Raw genomic sequence first — 20,956 nt, forward strand, 5'->3', positions numbered from 1 at the left:
GCAGACAGCTTAATAAATCATCAGCAGGACCCTCTAGACCTTCCCCAAAAAACATAACATGATTTCTATGCATGTATGTGCGTTGAACAGCGCAAGTAATTTGGTTAATGTCAGTGGATAAATGTCACTTTCCCACAGCGCAGACAAAATCACTTGTACAGGCCCCTTCTGCAAAAGCATTACCGCTGTAGAAAGCAGTGAAAAGGTGAGGCAGTGTGCAGTCCCCCCACCCCCGACCCTGATCGGCCACGATCGGCCAAGGACCTCTCTATAAGAGCTGAGGGTGGAATTTTTCTGGACCTCAGTAACTTAGGGAGACATGGCTAAAGGGATCCTCAATCAACGGCCCAGCTTTTGCTCTGTGGCCTGTCCGAATATGTCTGTTCTCCAAATTACCTGCCGCTGCCCAGGTGTCAGATGGTGAGATGGAATGACCTCCCAGGAAGCATACTGGCAGATGATTTGCATAGGCACACCCCCTCTCTCTTAGCCCTGCTTACTCCACAGTAGCAAGTATCTGGGGAAAATATAGTGGTCGAGGTGGGGTAGCAGTAACTAGCAACTCTGAGAAAGTAAATCTGGGACACTTGGCGACCTGTGGGGAACAACTGCAGAGCTCAGTGCCCAGAAGTTTGTGGCACAGGGAGGAGGTCTGTTGGATTTCAGTAACTTGGAGACATGCAACCTGGTCGGGAGTGCTTCAGGTCTCCTTCCTTGCATGTTCCAAGCAACTCAACAAAGCATCAACAGGCTGAGATACCAACCACAGAGCCCCTTTCCACTTGATTAAAAGGCTAAAATCTTTTCCATGCAAATACATAGCCCCCAAATACCATATTTTCTTTGTTTTCTCTCTCTCTCCTCCCTGTCTCCTTCCCTCGCTCCCTCCCACCCTCCCGCACTCTCTCTTCCCCCCAGCCCCTCTCCCTCTCCCTACCATTAATTTTAGGTTTTCATGCACTGCAGCACATTGTGGCAATGGTATTTCACAATGGGACTGTTTGAAAGTTACAGAAATCAAAAAAGAAATCAACCAACTAAAAGCAGCCAAACCCGGAGTACTCTGCTCAGCCCCATTTAAAGATTAAGGCCCAGAAGCAAGTAAAGCTGTAGTTCAGAGCGATATTTGCAAATAGCACCTTAAAGCAGTTTACGCTGGAGTGCACAACAAGGGGGAAAGTGATAATACTGAGTTTGGTAGAATGGGATAAAAAAAAACAAAAGAAGCGTGCCACTTGTAAAAGTACAAGTCAAGAAATTGAAGGGGACGGGGCTGTTCATTCAGTCAAGAGGACTCACAAGTAAAAGGCTCCTGAGGCATTAGTGTTGAATTTGGCGCAAAATGCATTGTGTTGTCGTGTAATATGAATGAACATACAATTTCAATCTTCAATAAAGAAAGATCTATTAAAAAATCAACACTTGCAAATTAAGAAAGTTTCTGTCCAGTCATGTTCCAAAAATAGTGAATGCTTTACGAATGTGCGTGTCATCCTTTAGAGCAGGGGCCGATTTAAATTTCCCATTATCATTCCAATATTAGTACATGTGTTGCAGAAGCAAGCGCAAAGGGAGAGTCAATCAAACCATTGATTAGGACCTCTGGTCAAAGGTTTGCCATACCAAATGTCCTTATTTCAGAGGGCAGAAAGTCCAAACACCATTTAGATATCGGGTGGTATGAAATGAAGAGGCAAACAACAACGAATAAGCATTCTTTGCTGCTGTATTGATCTGGCCCTAAAGGGTTTTAGTTTAATGCCAATTATATTTAAAGATATAAAGATTAATGGTCCAGGGTGCTTGCAAAATGAAAACCCCCTCCCCATCACAATGGCTGGGTCATACAAGCCTGAGAGCATCACAATAGACCCAATAGACATGAGAAAAACTCGGTACCTCTGAGTGTATGTGGGCCCATGGCTGTATCAAGGACAAGGCAAAAACAGGAGGTGGCTTAAGGAGTCAGCACCAGAGGCTGTCCGATTGAGCCCTGTAAGCAACAGATGTTGGACCATCCTATAAAGGATTCTGAGGCTGATTTCAATTTTAACTTTGCTGCTGATTTAAGGATTGCTCAACCTTCGACCCACGTCTAGTTTGCTTGGATAAGCCCTGGAAATCTTTTACAGCTTGTACTGGTGGGAGATGATGTGACTTTATCAACTGCAACGGGATATGAGGCATGTGTGCCACAAAAAGCAGGTCTAGGATTTTTTTATAAGAAAGCCGCTTTAAGAAGGGAACTTTGGGCAACCCCACTGAGAGCAAAAGTATTACACAAAAGGTAAGGGGGTCAGTGGGTCAACTGATACAATAAACTAACTCACAGTCAAATGTGCTAAGTCCAAATACTACCTGTTTCTACATTTTCCAGGCTTTTTGTCTCATTTCTTAACAGATCCATTCCTATGTACCTCTGTGCTTTCAACAGAGTTTTCATTGTAATGGAGGGACATGCAGTATGCCTTAAACATGCCTGGGCAGGGAAGACTATGTAAAAGCAAGAGTAGCAGACAGCTTAATAAATCATCAGCAGGACCCTCTAGACCTTCCCCAAAAAACATAACATGATTTCTATGCATGTATGTGCGTTGAACAGCGCAAGTAATTTGGTTAATGTCAGTGGATAAATGTCACTTTCCCACAGCGCAGACAAAATCACTTGTACAGGCCCCTTCTGCAAAAGCATTACCGCTGTAGAAAGCAGTGAAAAGGTGAGGCAGTGTGCAGTCCCCCCACCCCCGACCCTGATCGGCCACGATCGGCCAAGGACCTCTCTATAAGAGCTGAGGGTGGAATTTTTCTGGACCTCAGTAACTTAGGGAGACATGGCTAAAGGGATCCTCAATCAACGGCCCAGCTTTTGCTCTGTGGCCTGTCCGAATATGTCTGTTCTCCAAATTACCTGCCGCTGCCCAGGTGTCAGATGGTGAGATGGAATGACCTCCCAGGAAGCATACTGGCAGATGATTTGCATAGGCACACCCCCTCTCTCTTAGCCCTGCTTACTCCACAGTAGCAAGTATCTGGGGAAAATATAGTGGTCGAGGTGGGGTAGCAGTAACTAGCAACTCTGAGAAAGTAAATCTGGGACACTTGGCGACCTGTGGGGAACAACTGCAGAGCTCAGTGCCCAGAAGTTTGTGGCACAGGGAGGAGGTCTGTTGGATTTCAGTAACTTGGAGACATGCAACCTGGTCGGGAGTGCTTCAGGTCTGCTTCCTTGCATGTTCCAAGCAACTCAACAAAGCATCAACAGGCTGAGATACCAACCACAGAGCCCCTTTCCACTTGATTAAAAGGCTAAAATCTTTTCCATGCAAATACATAGCCCCCAAATACCATATTTTCTTTGTTTTCTCTCTCTCTCCTCCCTGTCTCCTTCCCTCGCTCCCTCCCACCCTCCCGCACTCTCTCTTCCCCCCAGCCCCTCTCCCTCTCCCTACCATTAATTTTAGGTTTTCATGCACTGCAGCACATTGTGGCAATGGTATTTCACAATGGGACTGTTTGAAAGTTACAGAAATCAAAAAAGAAATCAACCAACTAAAAGCAGCCAAACCCGGAGTACTCTGCTCAGCCCCATTTAAAGATTAAGGCCCAGAAGCAAGTAAAGCTGTAGTTCAGAGCGATATTTGCAAATAGCACCTTAAAGCAGTTTACGCTGGAGTGCACAACAAGGGGGAAAGTGATAATACTGAGTTTGGTAGAATGGGATAAAAAAAAACAAAAGAAGCGTGCCACTTGTAAAAGTACAAGTCAAGAAATTGAAGGGGACGGGGCTGTTCATTCAGTCAAGAGGACTCACAAGTAAAAGGCTCCTGAGGCATTAGTGTTGAATTTGGCGCAAAATGCATTGTGTTGTCGTGTAATATGAATGAACATACAATTTCAATCTTCAATAAAGAAAGATCTATTAAAAAATCAACACTTGCAAATTAAGAAAGTTTCTGTCCAGTCATGTTCCAAAAATAGTGAATGCTTTACGAATGTGCGTGTCATCCTTTAGAGCAGGGGCCGATTTAAATTTCCCATTATCATTCCAATATTAGTACATGTGTTGCAGAAGCAAGCGCAAAGGGAGAGTCAATCAAACCATTGATTAGGACCTCTGGTCAAAGGTTTGCCATACCAAATGTCCTTATTTCAGAGGGCAGAAAGTCCAAACACCATTTAGATATCGGGTGGTATGAAATGAAGAGGCAAACAACAACGAATAAGCATTCTTTGCTGCTGTATTGATCTGGCCCTAGAGGGTTTTAGTTTAATGCCAATTATATTTAAAGATATAAAGATTAATGGTCCAGGGTGCTTGCAAAATGAAAACCCCCTCCCCATCACAATGGCTGGGTCATACAAGCCTGAGAGCATCACAATAGACCCAATAGACATGAGAAAAACTCGGTACCTCTGAGTGTATGTGGGCCCATGGCTGTATCAAGGACAAGGCAAAAACAGGAGGTGGCTTAAGGAGTCAGCACCAGAGGCTGTCCGATTGAGCCCTGTAAGCAACAGATGTTGGACCATCCTATAAAGGATTCTGAGGCTGATTTCAATTTTAACTTTGCTGCTGATTTAAGGATTGCTCAACCTTCGACCCACGTCTAGTTTGCTTGGATAAGCCCTGGAAATCTTTTACAGCTTGTACTGGTGGGAGATGATGTGACTTTATCAACTGCAACGGGATATGAGGCATGTGTGCCACAAAAAGCAGGTCTAGGATTTTTTTATAAGAAAGCCGCTTTAAGAAGGGAACTTTGGGCAACCCCACTGAGAGCAAAAGTATTACACAAAAGGTAAGGGGGTCAGTGGGTCAACTGATACAATAAACTAACTCACAGTCAAATGTGCTAAGTCCAAATACTACCTGTTTCTACATTTTCCAGGCTTTTTGTCTCATTTCTTAACAGATCCATTCCTATGTACCTCTGTGCTTTCAACAGAGTTTTCATTGTAATGGAGGGACATGCAGTATGCCTTAAACATGCCTGGGCAGGGAAGACTATGTAAAAGCAAGAGTAGCAGACAGCTTAATAAATCATCAGCAGGACCCTCTAGACCTTCCCCAAAAAACATAACATGATTTCTATGCATGTATGTGCGTTGAACAGCGCAAGTAATTTGGTTAATGTCAGTGGATAAATGTCACTTTCCCACAGCGCAGACAAAATCACTTGTACAGGCCCCTTCTGCAAAAGCATTACCGCTGTAGAAAGCAGTGAAAAGGTGAGGCAGTGTGCAGTCCCCCCACCCCCGACCCTGATCGGCCACGATCGGCCAAGGACCTCTCTATAAGAGCTGAGGGTGGAATTTTTCTGGACCTCAGTAACTTAGGGAGACATGGCTAAAGGGATCCTCAATCAACGGCCCAGCTTTTGCTCTGTGGCCTGTCCGAATATGTCTGTTCTCCAAATTACCTGCCGCTGCCCAGGTGTCAGATGGTGAGATGGAATGACCTCCCAGGAAGCATACTGGCAGATGATTTGCATAGGCACACCCCCTCTCTCTTAGCCCTGCTTACTCCACAGTAGCAAGTATCTGGGGAAAATATAGTGGTCGAGGTGGGGTAGCAGTAACTAGCAACTCTGAGAAAGTAAATCTGGGACACTTGGCGACCTGTGGGGAACAACTGCAGAGCTCAGTGCCCAGAAGTTTGTGGCACAGGGAGGAGGTCTGTTGGATTTCAGTAACTTGGAGACATGCAACCTGGTCGGGAGTGCTTCAGGTCTCCTTCCTTGCATGTTCCAAGCAACTCAACAAAGCATCAACAGGCTGAGATACCAACCACAGAGCCCCTTTCCACTTGATTAAAAGGCTAAAATCTTTTCCATGCAAATACATAGCCCCCAAATACCATATTTTCTTTGTTTTCTCTCTCTCTCCTCCCTGTCTCCTTCCCTCGCTCCCTCCCACCCTCCCGCACTCTCTCTTCCCCCCAGCCCCTCTCCCTCTCCCTACCATTAATTTTAAGTTTTCATGCACTGCAGCACATTGTGGCAATGGTATTTCACAATGGGACTGTTTGAAAGTTACAGAAATCAAAAAAGAAATCAACCAACTAAAAGCAGCCAAACCCGGAGTACTCTGCTCAGCCCCATTTAAAGATTAAGGCCCAGAAGCAAGTAAAGCTGTAGTTCAGAGCGATATTTGCAAATAGCACCTTAAAGCAGTTTACGCTGGAGTGCACAACAAGGGGGAAAGTGATAATACTGAGTTTGGTAGAATGGGATAAAAAAAAACAAAAGAAGCGTGCCACTTGTAAAAGTACAAGTCAAGAAATTGAAGGGGACGGGGCTGTTCATTCAGTCAAGAGGACTCACAAGTAAAAGGCTCCTGAGGCATTAGTGTTGAATTTGGCGCAAAATGCATTGTGTTGTCGTGTAATATGAATGAACATACAATTTCAATCTTCAATAAAGAAAGATCTATTAAAAAATCAACACTTGCAAATTAAGAAAGTTTCTGTCCAGTCATGTTCCAAAAATAGTGAATGCTTTACGAATGTGCGTGTCATCCTTTAGAGCAGGGGCCGATTTAAATTTCCCATTATCATTCCAATATTAGTACATGTGTTGCAGAAGCAAGCGCAAAGGGAGAGTCAATCAAACCATTGATTAGGACCTCTGGTCAAAGGTTTGCCATACCAAATGTCCTTATTTCAGAGGGCAGAAAGTCCAAACACCATTTAGATATCGGGTGGTATGAAATGAAGAGGCAAACAACAACGAATAAGCATTCTTTGCTGCTGTATTGATCTGGCCCTAAAGGGTTTTAGTTTAATGCCAATCATATTTAAAGATATAAAGATTAATGGTCCAGGGTGCTTGCAAAATGAAAACCCCCTCCCCATCACAATGGCTGGGTCATACAAGCCTGAGAGCATCACAATAGACCCAATAGACATGAGAAAAACTCGGTACCTCTGAGTGTATGTGGGCCCATGGCTGTATCAAGGACAAGGCAAAAACAGGAGGTGGCTTAAGGAGTCAGCACCAGAGGCTGTCCGATTGAGCCCTGTAAGCAACAGATGTTGGACCATCCTATAAAGGATTCTGAGGCTGATTTCAATTTTAACTTTGCTGCTGATTTAAGGATTGCTCAACCTTCGACCCACGTCTAGTTTGCTTGGATAAGCCCTGGAAATCTTTTACAGCTTGTACTGGTGGGAGATGATGTGACTTTATCAACTGCAACGGGATATGAGGCATGTGTGCCACAAAAAGCAGGTCTAGGATTTTTTTATAAGAAAGCCGCTTTAAGAAGGGAACTTTGGGCAACCCCACTGAGAGCAAAAGTATTACACAAAAGGTAAGGGGGTCAGTGGGTCAACTGATACAATAAACTAACTCACAGTCAAATGTGCTAAGTCCAAATACTACCTGTTTCTACATTTTCCAGGCTTTTTGTCTCATTTCTTAACAGATCCATTCCTATGTACCTCTGTGCTTTCAACAGAGTTTTCATTGTAAGGGAGGGACATACAGTATACCTTAAACATTCCTGGGCAGGGAAGACTCTATGTAAAAGCAAGAGTAGCAGACAGCTTAAAAGAATCATCAGCAGGACCCTCTAGACCTTCCCCAAAAAACATAACATTATTTCTCTGCATGCATGTGCGTTGAACAGCGCAAGTAGTTTGGTTAATGTCAGTGGATAAATGTCACTTTCCCACAGCGCAGAACAAAATCACTTGTACAGGCCCCTTCTGCAAAAGCATTACCACTGTAGAAAGCAGTGAAGGTGAGGCAGTGTGCAGTCACCTCCGACACTTCCCTCCTCTGATCGGCCACGATCGGCCAAGGACCTCTCTATGAGCGCTGAGGGTGGAATTTTCTGGACCTCTGTAACTTAGGGAGACATGGCAAAAGGGATCCTCAATCAACAGCTCAGCCTTTGCTTTGTGGCCTGTCCGTATATATCTGTTCTCCAAATTACCTGCCGCTGCCCAGGTGTCAGCTGGTGAGATGGAATGACCTCCCAGGTAGGATCCTGGCAGATGATTTGCATAGGCAAACCCCCTCGCTCTCTTTCTTACCCCTGCTTACTCCACAGTAGCAAGTATCTGGGCAAAATATAGTGGTCGAGGTAGGGTAGCAGTAACTAGCAACTCTGAGAAAGTAAATCTGGGGAGCTTGGCGACTTGTGGGGAACAACTGCAGAGCTCATCTCCCAGAACTTTGTGGCACGGGGAGAAGGTCTGTGGGATTTCAGTAACTTGGAGACATGCAACCTGGTCGGGAGTGCTTCAGGTCTCCTTCCTTGCATGTTCCAAGCAACTCAACAAAGCATCAACAGGCTGCCATGCCAGCCACAGAGCCCCTTTCCACATGATTAAAAGCCTAAAATCTTTTCCATGCAAACACATAGCCACCGAAAACCATATTTTCTTTGTTTTCTCTCTCTCTGTCTCTCTCTCCTCCCTCCCTCCCCCATAACCCCCCCCTCCCTACCATTCATTTTAAGTTTTCCTGCACTGCAGCACATTGTGACAATGGTATTTCACAATGGGACTGTTTGAAAGTTACAGAAATAAAAAAAGAATTAACCAACTAAAAGCAGCCAAATCCGGAGTACACTGCTAAGCCACAATTAAAGATTAAGGCCTAGAAGCAAGTAAAGCTGTAGTTCAGAGCGATGTTTGCAAATAGCTCCTTAAAGCAGTTGACGCTGGAGTGCACAACAAGAGGAAAAGTGATAATACTGAGTTTGGTAGAATGGGATAAAAAACAAAAGCAGCGTGCCACTTCTAAAAGTACAAGTCAAGAAATTGAAGGAGATGGGGCTGTTCATTCAGTCAATAGGACTCACAAGTAAAAGTCTCCCGAGGCATTAGTGTTGAATTTGGCCCAAAATGTATTGTGTTGTCGTGTATTATGTATGAAAATACAATTTCAATCTTCATTAAAAAAAGATGTATTAAAAAATAAATACTTGCAGATTAAGAAAGTTTCTGTCCTGTCGTGTGCCAAAAATAGTGAATGCTTTACGAATGTGCGTGTCATCCTTTGAAGCAGGGGCCAATTCTATTTTCCCATTTTCATTCCAATATTAGTACATGTTTTGCTGAGGTACATAGGAATGGATCTGTTAAGAAATGAAACCAAAAGCCTGGAAAAATGTTGAAACAGGTAGGATTTGGACTTACAATAAACGGACTCACAGTCAGATGTGCTATCCCTTGACCCACTGACCCGCTTACCTTTTGTGTAATCCTTTTGCTCTCAGCAGTGTTGTCCAAAGTTCCCTACTTAAAGAGACTTTCTTATAAAAAAAGATCCTAGACATGTTTTTTATGGCCCACATGCCTCATATCCCGTTGCTCTTGATAAACTCACATCATCTCCCACCAATACAAGCTGTAAAAGATGTCAAGGGCATAGCCAAGGAAATTAGACGTGGGCCGAAGGTTGAGCAATCCTTAAATCAGCAGCAAAAATAACATTGAAATCAGCTTCAGAATCTCTTAAAGGATGGGCCAACACTGGTTGCTTGCAGGGCGCAATCGGGCTGACGCCTTAAGGCAAGCGCAAAGGGAGAGCCAACCAAACCATTGATTAGGACCTCTGGACTTTCTGCTCTTTAACATAAGGACATTTGATATGGCAAACGTTTGACCAAACACCATTTAGATGTCGGATGGTATGGAATTAAGCGGCAAACAGCAATACATCAGCATTCTTTGCTGCTTTATTGATCTGGTCCTAAAGGGTTTGGTTTAATGCCAATTATATTTAAAGATAAAAAGATTCATGCTCAACGGTGCTTGCAAATCGACACCCCTCTCCCCATCACGATGGCTGGGTGATGCAAGAGTGAGAGCATCACAGCAGACCCAGAGACATGAGAAACACTCTGTACCTCTGAGTGCATGTGGGCCCATGGCTGGATCAAGGACAAGGCAAGAATAGGAGATGGCTTAAGGTGTCAGGACCCAGGCTGCCCCATTGCGCACTGCCAGCAACAGATGTTGGACCATCCTTTAAGAGATTCTGAGGCTTATTTCAATGTTAACTTTGCTGCTGATTAAAGGATTGCTCAACCTTCGACCCGCGTCTAGTTTGCTTGGCTAAGCCCTGAAAATCTTTTACAGCTTGTATTGGTGGGAGATGATGTGAGTTTATCAAGAGCAACGGGATATGAGGCATGTGTGCCACAAAATGCAGGTCTATGATCTTTTATTTGAAAGCCACTTTGGAAAACCCTACTGAGAACAAAAGGATTACACAAAAGGAAAGGGGGTCAGGGGGGCAAGGGATAGCACATCTGAATGTGAGTCAGTTAATTGTAAGTCCAAATCCTACGCGTTTCGACATTTTTCCAGGCTTTTTGTTTCAGTTCTTAACAGATCCATTCCTATGTACCTCTGTGCTTTCAACAGAGTTTTCATTGTAATGGAGGGACATGCAGTATGCCTTAAACATGCCTGGGCAGGGAAGACTATGTAAAAGCAAGAGTAGCAGACAGCTTAATAAATCATCAGCAGGACCCTCTAGACCTTCCCCAAAAAACATAACATGATTTCTATGCATGTATGTGCGTTGAACAGCGCAAGTAATTTGGTTAATGTCAGTGGATAAATGTCACTTTCCCACAGCGCAGACAAAATCACTTGTACAGGCCCCTTCTGCAAAAGCATTACCGCTGTAGAAAGCAGTGAAAAGGTGAGGCAGTGTGCAGTCCCCCCACCCCCGACCCTGATCGGCCACGATCGGCCAAGGACCTCTCTATAAGAGCTGAGGGTGGAATTTTTCTGGACCTCAGTAACTTAGGGAGACATGGCTAAAGGGATCCTCAATCAACGGCCCAGCTTTTGCTCTGTGGCCTGTCCGAATATGTCTGTTCTCCAAATTACCTGCCGCTGCCCAGGTGTCAGATGGTGAGATGGAATGACCTCCCAGGAAGCATACTGGCAGATGATTTGCATAGGCACACCCCCTCTCTCTTAGCCCTGCTTACTCCACAGTAGCAAGTATCTGGGGAAAATATAGTGGTCGAGGTGGGGTAGCAGTAACTAGCAACTCTGAGAAAGTAAATCTGGGACACTTGGCGACCTGTGGGGAACAACTGCAGAGCTCAGTGCCCAGAAGTTTGTGGCACAGGGAGGAGGTCTGTTGGATTTCAGTAACTTGGAGACATGCAACCTGGTCGGGAGTGCTTCAGGTCTCCTTCCTTGCATGTTCCAAGCAACTCAACAAAGCATCAACAGGCTGAGATACCAACCACAGAGCCCCTTTCCACTTGATTAAAAGGCTAAAATCTTTTCCATGCAAATACATAGCCCCCAAATACCATATTTTCTTTGTTTTCTCTCTCTCTCCTCCCTGTCTCCTTCCCTCGCTCCCTCCCACCCTCCCGCACTCTCTCTTCCCCCCAGCCCCTCTCCCTCTCCCTACCATTAATTTTAAGTTTTCATGCACTGCAGCACATTGTGGCAATGGTATTTCACAATGGGACTGTTTGAAAGTTACAGAAATCAAAAAAGAAATCAACCAACTAAAAGCAGCCAAACCCGGAGTACTCTGCTCAGCCCCATTTAAAGATTAAGGCCCAGAAGCAAGTAAAGCTGTAGTTCAGAGCGATATTTGCAAATAGCACCTTAAAGCAGTTTACGCTGGAGTGCACAACAAGGGGGAAAGTGATAATACTGAGTTTGGTAGAATGGGATAAAAAAAAACAAAAGAAGCGTGCCACTTGTAAAAGTACAAGTCAAGAAATTGAAGGGGACGGGGCTGTTCATTCAGTCAAGAGGACTCACAAGTAAAAGGCTCCTGAGGCATTAGTGTTGAATTTGGCGCAAAATGCATTGTGTTGTCGTGTAATATGAATGAACATACAATTTCAATCTTCAATAAAGAAAGATCTATTAAAAAATCAACACTTGCAAATTAAGAAAGTTTCTGTCCAGTCATGTTCCAAAAATAGTGAATGCTTTACGAATGTGCGTGTCATCCTTTAGAGCAGGGGCCGATTTAAATTTCCCATTATCATTCCAATATTAGTACATGTGTTGCAGAAGCAAGCGCAAAGGGAGAGTCAATCAAACCATTGATTAGGACCTCTGGTCAAAGGTTTGCCATACCAAATGTCCTTATTTCAGAGGGCAGAAAGTCCAAACACCATTTAGATATCGGGTGGTATGAAATGAAGAGGCAAACAACAACGAATAAGCATTCTTTGCTGCTGTATTGATCTGGCCCTAAAGGGTTTTAGTTTAATGCCAATTATATTTAAAGATATAAAGATTAATGGTCCAGGGTGCTTGCAAAATGAAAACCCCCTCCCCATCACAATGGCTGGGTCATACAAGCCTGAGAGCATCACAATAGACCCAATAGACATGAGAAAAACTCGGTACCTCTGAGTGTATGTGGGCCCATGGCTGTATCAAGGACAAGGCAAAAACAGGAGGTGGCTTAAGGAGTCAGCACCAGAGGCTGTCCGATTGAGCCCTGTAAGCAACAGATGTTGGACCATCCTATAAAGGATTCTGAGGCTGATTTCAATTTTAACTTTGCTGCTGATTTAAGGATTGCTCAACCTTCGACCCACGTCTAGTTTGCTTGGATAAGCCCTGGAAATCTTTTACAGCTTGTACTGGTGGGAGATGATGTGACTTTATCAACTGCAACGGGATATGAGGCATGTGTGCCACAAAAAGCAGGTCTAGGATTTTTTTATAAGAAAGCCGCTTTAAGAAGGGAACTTTGGGCAACCCCACTGAGAGCAAAAGTATTACACAAAAGGTAAGGGGGTCAGTGGGTCAACTGATACAATAAACTAACTCACAGTCAAATGTGCTAAGTCCAAATACTACCTGTTTCTACATTTTCCAGGCTTTTTGTCTCATTTCTTAACAGATCCATTCCTATGTACCTCTGTGCTTTCAACAGAGTTTTCATTGTAATGGAGGGACATGCAGTATGCCTTAAACATGCCTGGGCAGGGAAGACTATGTAAAAGCAAGAGTAGCAGACAGCTTAATAAATCATCAGCAGGACCCTCTAGACCTTCCCCAAAAAACATAACATGATTTCTATGCATGTATGTGCGTTGAACAGCGCAAGTAATTTGGTTAATGTCAGTGGATAAATGTCACTTTCCCACAGCGCAGACAAAATCACTTGTACAGGCCCCTTCTGCAAAAGCATTACCGCTGTAGAAAGCAGTGAAAAGGTGAGGCAGTGTGCAGTCCCCCCACCCCCGACCCTGATCGGCCAAGGACCTCTCTATAAGAGCTGAGGGTGGAATTTTTCTGGACCTCAGTAACTTAGGGAGACATGGCTAAAGGGATCCTCAATCAACGGCCCAGCTTTTGCTCTGTGGCCTGTCCGAATATGTCTGTTCTCCAAATTACCTGCCGCTGCCCAGGTGTCAGATGGTGAGATGGAATGACCTCCCAGGAAGCATACTGGCAGATGATTTGCATAGGCACACCCCCTCTCCCTCTCTCTTAGCCCTGCTTACTCCACAGTAGCAAGTATCTGGGGAAAATATAGTGGTCGAGGTGGGGTAGCAGTAACTAGCAACTCTGAGAAAGTAAATCTGGGACACTTGGCGACCTGTGGGGAACAACTGCAGAGCTCAGTGCCCAGAAGTTTGTGGCACAGGGAGGAGGTCTGTTGGATTTCAGTAACTTGGAGACATGCAACCTGGTCGGGAGTGCTTCAGGTCTCCTTCCTTGCATGTTCCAAGCAACTCAACAAAGCATCAACAGGCTGAGATACCAACCACAGAGCCCCTTTCCACTTGATTAAAAGGCTAAAATCTTTTCCATGCAAATACATAGCCCCCAAATACCATATTTTCTTTGTTTTCTCTCTCTCTCCTCCCTGTCTCCTTCCCTCGCTCCCTCCCACCCTCCCGCACTCTCTCTTCCCCCCAGCCCCTCTCCCTCTCCCTACCATTAATTTTAAGTTTTCATGCACTGCAGCACATTGTGGCAATGGTATTTCACAATGGGACTGTTTGAAAGTTACAGAAATCAAAAAAGAAATCAACCAACTAAAAGCAGCCAAACCCGGAGTACTCTGCTCAGCCCCATTTAAAGATTAAGGCCCAGAAGCAAGTAAAGCTGTAGTTCAGAGCGATATTTGCAAATAGCACCTTAAAGCAGTTTACGCTGGAGTGCACAACAAGGGGGAAAGTGATAATACTGAGTTTGGTAGAATGGGATAAAAAAAAACAAAAGAAGCGTGCCACTTGTAAAAGTACAAGTCAAGAAATTGAAGGGGACGGGGCTGTTCATTCAGTCAAGAGGACTCACAAGTAAAAGGCTCCTGAGGCATTAGTGTTGAATTTGGCGCAAAATGCATTGTGTTGTCGTGTAATATGAATGAACATACAATTTCAATCTTCAATAAAGAAAGATCTATTAAAAAATCAACACTTGCAAATTAAGAAAGTTTCTGTCCAGTCATGTTCCAAAAATAGTGAATGCTTTACGAATGTGCGTGTCATCCTTTAGAGCAGGGGCCGATTTAAATTTCCCATTATCATTCCAATATTAGTACATGTGTTGCAGAAGCAAGCGCAAAGGGAGAGTCAATCAAACCATTGATTAGGACCTCTGGTCAAAGGTTTGCCATACCAAATGTCCTTATTTCAGAGGGCAGAAAGTCCAAACACCATTTAGATATCGGGTGGTATGAAATGAAGAGGCAAACAACAACGAATAAGCATTCTTTGCTGCTGTATTGATCTGGCCCTAAAGGGTTTTAGTTTAATGCCAATTATATTTAAAGATATAAAGATTAATGGTCCAGGGTGCTTGCAAAATGAAAACCCCCTCCCCATCACAATGGCTGGGTCATACAAGCCTGAGAGCATCACAATAGACCCAATAGACATGAGAAAAACTCGGTACCTCTGAGTGTATGTGGGCCCATGGCTGTATCAAGGACAAGGCAAAAACAGGAGGTGGCTTAAGGAGTCAGCACCAGAGGCTGTCCGATTGAGCCCTGTAAGCAACAGATGTTGGACCATCCTATAAAGGATTCTGAGGCTGATTTCAATTTTAACTTTGCTGCTGATTTAAGGATTGCTCAACCTTCGACCCACGTCTAGTTTGCTTGGATAAGCCCTGGAAATCTTTTACAGCTTGTACTGGTGGGAGATGATGTGACTTTATCAACTGCAACGGGATATGAGGCATGTGTGCCACAAAAAGCAGGTCTAGGATTTTTTTATAAGAAAGCCGCTTTAAGAAGGGAACTTTGGGCAACCCCACTGAGAGCAAAAGTATTACACAAAAGGTAAGGGGGTCAGTGGGTCAACTGATACAATAAACTAACTCACAGTCAAATGTGCTAAGTCCAAATACTACCTGTTTCTACATTTTCCAGGCTTTTTGTCTCATTTCTTAACAGATCCATTCCTATGTACCTCTGTGCTTTCAACAGAGTTTTCATTGTAAGGGAGGGACATACAGTATACCTTAAACATTCCTGGGCAGGGAAGACTCTATGTAAAAGCAAGAGTAGCAGACAGCTTAAAAGAATCATCAGCAGGACCCTCTAGACCTTCCCCAAAAAACATAACATTATTTCTCTGCATGCATGTGCGTTGAACAGCGCAAGTAGTTTGGTTAATGTCAGTGGATAAATGTCACTTTCCCACAGCGCAGAACAAAATCACTTGTACAGGCCCCTTCTGCAAAAGCATTACCACTGTAGAAAGCAGTGAAGGTGAGGCAGTGTGCAGTCACCTCCGACACTTCCCTCCTCTGATCGGCCACGATCGGCCAAGGACCTCTCTATGAGAGCTGAGGGTGGAATTTTCTGGACCTCTGTAACTTAGGGAGACATGGCAAAAGGGATCCTCAATCAACAGCTCAGCCTTTGCTTTGTGGCCTGTCCGTATATATCTGTTCTCCAAATTACCTGCCGCTGCCCAGGTGTCAGCTGGTGAGATGGAATGACCTCCCAGGTAGGATCCTGGCAGATGATTTGCATAGGCAAACCCCCTCGCTCTCTTTCTTACCCCTGCTTACTCCACAGTAGCAAGTATCTGGGCAAAATATAGTGGTCGAGGTAGGGTAGCAGTAACTAGCAACTCTGAGAAAGTAAATCTGGGGAGCTTGGCGACTTGTGGGGAACAACTGCAGAGCTCATCTCCCAGAACTTTGTGGCACGGGGAGAAGGTCTGTGGGATTTCAGTAACTTGGAGACATGCGACCTGGTCGGGAGTGCTTCAGGTCTCCTTCCTTGCATGTTCCAAGCAACTCAACAAAGCATCAACAGGCTGCCATGCCAGCCACAGAGCCCCTTTCCACATGATTAAAAGCCTAAAATCTTTTCCATGCAAACACATAGCCACCGAAAACCATATTTTCTTTGTTTTCTCTCTCTCTGTCTCTCTCTCCTCCCTCCCTCCCCCATAACCCCCCCCTCCCTACCATTCATTTTAAGTTTTCCTGCACTGCAGCACATTGTGACAATGGTATTTCACAATGGGACTGTTTGAAAGTTACAGAAATAAAAAAAGAATTAACCAACTAAAAGCAGCCAAATCCGGAGTACACTGCTAAGCCACAATTAAAGATTAAGGCCTAGAAGCAAGTAAAGCTGTAGTTCAGAGCGATGTTTGCAAATAGCTCCTTAAAGCAGTTGACGCTGGAGTGCACAACAAGAGGAAAAGTGATAATACTGAGTTTGGTAGAATGGGATAAAAAACAAAAGCAGCGTGCCACTTCTAAAAGTACAAGTCAAGAAATTGAAGGAGATGGGGCTGTTCATTCAGTCAATAGGACTCACAAGTAAAAGTCTCCCGAGGCATTAGTGTTGAATTTGGCCCAAAATGTATTGTGTTGTCGTGTATTATGTATGAAAATACAATTTCAATCTTCATTAAAAAAAGATGTATTAAAAAATAAATACTTGCAGATTAAGAAAGTTTCTGTCCTGTCGTGTGCCAAAAATAGTGAATGCTTTACGAATGTGCGTGTCATCCTTTGAAGCAGGGGCCAATTCTATTTTCCCATTTTCATTCCAATATTAGTACATGTTTTGCTGAGGTACATAGGAATGGATCTGTTAAGAAATGAAACCAAAAGCCTGGAAAAATGTTGAAACAGGTAGGATTTGGACTTACAATAAACGGACTCACAGTCAGATGTGCTATCCCTTGACCCACTGACCCGCTTACCTTTTGTGTAATCCTTTTGCTCTCAGCAGTGTTGTCCAAAGTTCCCTACTTAAAGAGACTTTCTTATAAAAAAAGATCCTAGACATGTTTTTTATGGCCCACATGCCTCATATCCCGTTGCTCTTGATAAACTCACATCATCTCCCACCAATACAAGCTGTAAAAGATGTCAAGGGCATAGCCAAGGAAATTAGACGTGGGCCGAAGGTTGAGCAATCCTTAAATCAGCAGCAAAAATAACATTGAAATCAGCTTCAGAATCTCTTAAAGGATGGGCCAACACTGGTTGCTTGCAGGGCGCAATCGGGCTGACGCCTTAAGGCAAGCGCAAAGGGAGAGCCAACCAAACCATTGATTAGGACCTCTGGACTTTCTGCTCTTTAACATAAGGACATTTGATATGGCAAACGTTTGACCAAACACCATTTAGATGTCGGATGGTATGGAATTAAGCGGCAAACAGCAATACATCAGCATTCTTTGCTGCTTTATTGATCTGGTCCTAAAGGGTTTGGTTTAATGCCAATTATATTTAAAGATAAAAAGATTCATGCTCAACGGTGCTTGCAAATCGACACCCCTCTCCCCATCACGATGGCTGGGTGATGCAAGAGTGAGAGCATCACAGCAGACCCAGAGACATGAGAAACACTCTGTACCTCTGAGTGCATGTGGGCCCATGGCTGGATCAAGGACAAGGCAAGAATAGGAGATGGCTTAAGGTGTCAGGACCCAGGCTGCCCCATTGCGCACTGCCAGCAACAGATGTTGGACCATCCTTTAAGAGATTCTGAGGCTTATTTCAATGTTAACTTTGCTGCTGATTAAAGGATTGCTCAACCTTCGACCCGCGTCTAGTTTGCTTGGCTAAGCCCTGAAAATCTTTTACAGCTTGTATTGGTGGGAGATGATGTGAGTTTATCAAGAGCAACGGGATATGAGGCATGTGTGCCACAAAATGCAGGTCTATGATCTTTTATTTGAAAGCCACTTTGGAAAACCCTACTGAGAACAAAAGGATTACACAAAAGGAAAGGGGGTCAGGGGGGCAAGGGATAGCACATCTGAATGTGAGTCAGTTAATTGTAAGTCCAAATCCTACGCGTTTCGACATTTTTCCAGGCTTTTTGTTTCAGTTCTTAACAGATCCATTCCTATGTACCTCTGTGCTTTCAACAGAGTTTTCATTGTAATGGAGGGACATGCAGTATGCCTTAAACATGCCTGGGCAGGGAAGACTATGTAAAAGCAAGAGTAGCAGACAGCTTAATAAATCATCAGCAGGACCCTCTAGACCTTCCCCAAAAAACATAACATGATTTCTATGCATGTATGTGCGTTGAACAGCGCAAGTAATTTGGTTAATGTCAGTGGATAAATGTCACTTTCCCACAGCGCAGACAAAATCACTTGTACAGGCCCCTTCTGCAAAAGCATTACCGCTGTAGAAAGCAGTGAAAAGGTGAGGCAGTGTGCAGTCCCCCCACCCCCGACCCTGATCGGCCACGATCGGCCAAGGACCTCTCTATAAGAGCTGAGGGTGGAATTTTTCTGGACCTCAGTAACTTAGGGAGACATGGCTAAAGGGATCCTCAATCAACGGCCCAGCTTTTGCTCTGTGGCCTGTCCGAATATGTCTGTTCTCCAAATTACCTGCCGCTGCCCAGGTGTCAGATGGTGAGATGGAATGACCTCCCAGGAAGCATACTGGCAGATGATTTGCATAGGCACACCCCCTCTCTCTTAGCCCTGCTTACTCCACAGTAGCAAGTATCTGGGGAAAATATAGTGGTCGAGGTGGGGTAGCAGTAACTAGCAACTCTGAGAAAGTAAATCTGGGACACTTGGCGACCTGTGGGGAACAACTGCAGAGCTCAGTGCCCAGAAGTTTGTGGCACAGGGAGGAGGTCTGTTGGATTTCAGTAACTTGGAGACATGCAACCTGGTCGGGAGTGCTTCAGGTCTCCTTCCTTGCATGTTCCAAGCAACTCAACAAAGCATCAACAGGCTGAGATACCAACCACAGAGCCCCTTTCCACTTGATTAAAAGGCTAAAATCTTTTCCATGCAAATACATAGCCCCCAAATACCATATTTTCTTTGTTTTCTCTCTCTCTCCTCCCTGTCTCCTTCCCTCGCTCCCTCCCACCCTCCCGCACTCTCTCTTCCCCCCAGCCCCTCTCCCTCTCCCTACCATTAATTTTAAGTTTTCATGCACTGCAGCACATTGTGGCAATGGTATTTCACAATGGGACTGTTTGAAAGTTACAGAAATCAAAAAAGAAATCAACCAACTAAAAGCAGCCAAACCCGGAGTACTCTGCTCAGCCCCATTTAAAGATTAAGGCCCAGAAGCAAGTAAAGCTGTAGTTCAGAGCGATATTTGCAAATAGCACCTTAAAGCAGTTTACGCTGGAGTGCACAACAAGGGGGAAAGTGATAATACTGAGTTTGGTAGAATGGGATAAAAAAAAACAAAAGAAGCGTGCCACTTGTAAAAGTACAAGTCAAGAAATTGAAGGGGACGGGGCTGTTCATTCAGTCAAGAGGACTCACAAGTAAAAGGCTCCTGAGGCATTAGTGTTGAATTTGGCGCAAAATGCATTGTGTTGTCGTGTAATATGAATGAACATACAATTTCAATCTTCAATAAAGAAAGATCTATTAAAAAATCAACACTTGCAAATTAAGAAAGTTTCTGTCCAGTCATGTTCCAAAAATAGTGAATGCTTTACGAATGTGCGTGTCATCCTTTAGAGCAGGGGCCGATTTAAATTTCCCATTATCATTCCAATATTAGTACATGTGTTGCAGAAGCAAGCGCAAAGGGAGAGTCAATCAAACCATTGATTAGGACCTCTGGTCAAAGGTTTGCCATACCAAATGTCCTTATTTCAGAGGGCAGAAAGTCCAAACACCATTTAGATATCGGGTGGTATGAAATGAAGAGGCAAACAACAACGAATAAGCATTCTTTGCTGCTGTATTGATCTGGCCCTAAAGGGTTTTAGTTTAATGCCAATTATATTTAAAGATATAAAGATTAATGGTCCAGGGTGCTTGCAAAATGAAAACCCCCTCCCCATCACAATGGCTGGGTCATACAAGCCTGAGAGCATCACAATAGACCCAATAGACATGAGAAAAACTCGGTACCTCTGAGTGTATGTGGGCCCATGGCTGTATCAAGGACAAGGCAAAAACAGGAGGTGGCTTAAGGAGTCAGCACCAGAGGCTGTCCGATTGAGCCCTGTAAGCAACAGATGTTGGACCATCCTATAAAGGATTCTGAGGCTGATTTCAATTTTAACTTTGCTGCTGATTTAAGGATTGCTCAACCTTCGACCCACGTCTAGTTTGCTTGGATAAGCCCTGGAAATCTTTTACAGCTTGTACTGGTGGGAGATGATGTGACTTTATCAACTGCAACGGGATATGAGGCATGTGTGCCACAAAAAGCAGGTCTAGGATTTTTTTATAAGAAAGCCGCTTTAAGAAGGGAACTTTGGGCAACCCCACTGAGAGCAAAAGTATTACACAAAAGGTAAGGGGGTCAGTGGGTCAACTGATACAATAAACTAACTCACAGTCAAATGTGCTAAGTCCAAATACTACCTGTTTCTACATTTTCCAGGCTTTTTGTCTCATTTCTTAACAGATCCATTCCTATGTACCTCTGTGCTTTCAACAGAGTTTTCATTGTAATGGAGGGACATGCAGTATGCCTTAAACATGCCTGGGCAGGGAAGACTATGTAAAAGCAAGAGTAGCAGACAGCTTAATAAATCATCAGCAGGACCCTCTAGACCTT

At 44.1% G+C, this 20,956-nt stretch overlaps 6 non-coding genes across 6 annotated transcripts; all 6 read right to left on the reverse strand.

Moving 5' to 3' along the window:
• Positions 1 to 1,458: 1,458 nt before the first annotated feature.
• LOC138565339 (U6 spliceosomal RNA) lies at positions 1,459 to 1,565 on the reverse strand. The gene has a single exon (XR_011301228.1). It is a non-coding gene; the product is annotated as a U6 spliceosomal RNA (small nuclear RNA).
• A 2,405-nt stretch (positions 1,566 to 3,970) lies between these two features.
• On the reverse strand, positions 3,971 to 4,077 carry LOC138565340 (U6 spliceosomal RNA). The gene has a single exon (XR_011301229.1). It is a non-coding gene; the product is annotated as a U6 spliceosomal RNA (small nuclear RNA).
• Positions 4,078 to 6,482: 2,405 nt separating this feature from the next.
• On the reverse strand, positions 6,483 to 6,589 carry LOC138565341 (U6 spliceosomal RNA). Its single transcript, XR_011301230.1, has one exon. It is a non-coding gene; the product is annotated as a U6 spliceosomal RNA (small nuclear RNA).
• Positions 6,590 to 11,917: 5,328 nt separating this feature from the next.
• On the reverse strand, positions 11,918 to 12,024 carry LOC138565342 (U6 spliceosomal RNA). Its single transcript, XR_011301231.1, has one exon. It is a non-coding gene; the product is annotated as a U6 spliceosomal RNA (small nuclear RNA).
• Positions 12,025 to 14,425: 2,401 nt separating this feature from the next.
• On the reverse strand, positions 14,426 to 14,532 carry LOC138565343 (U6 spliceosomal RNA). Its single transcript, XR_011301232.1, has one exon. It is a non-coding gene; the product is annotated as a U6 spliceosomal RNA (small nuclear RNA).
• Positions 14,533 to 19,860: 5,328 nt separating this feature from the next.
• On the reverse strand, positions 19,861 to 19,967 carry LOC138565344 (U6 spliceosomal RNA). Its single transcript, XR_011301233.1, has one exon. It is a non-coding gene; the product is annotated as a U6 spliceosomal RNA (small nuclear RNA).
• Positions 19,968 to 20,956: the final 989 nt, after the last annotated feature.

This window comes from Ambystoma mexicanum, chromosome 1q (genome assembly GCF_040938575.1).
Source record: "Ambystoma mexicanum isolate Mex_15411 chromosome 1q, UKY_AmexF1_1, whole genome shotgun sequence".
NCBI lineage: Eukaryota > Metazoa > Chordata > Amphibia > Caudata > Ambystomatidae > Ambystoma > Ambystoma mexicanum.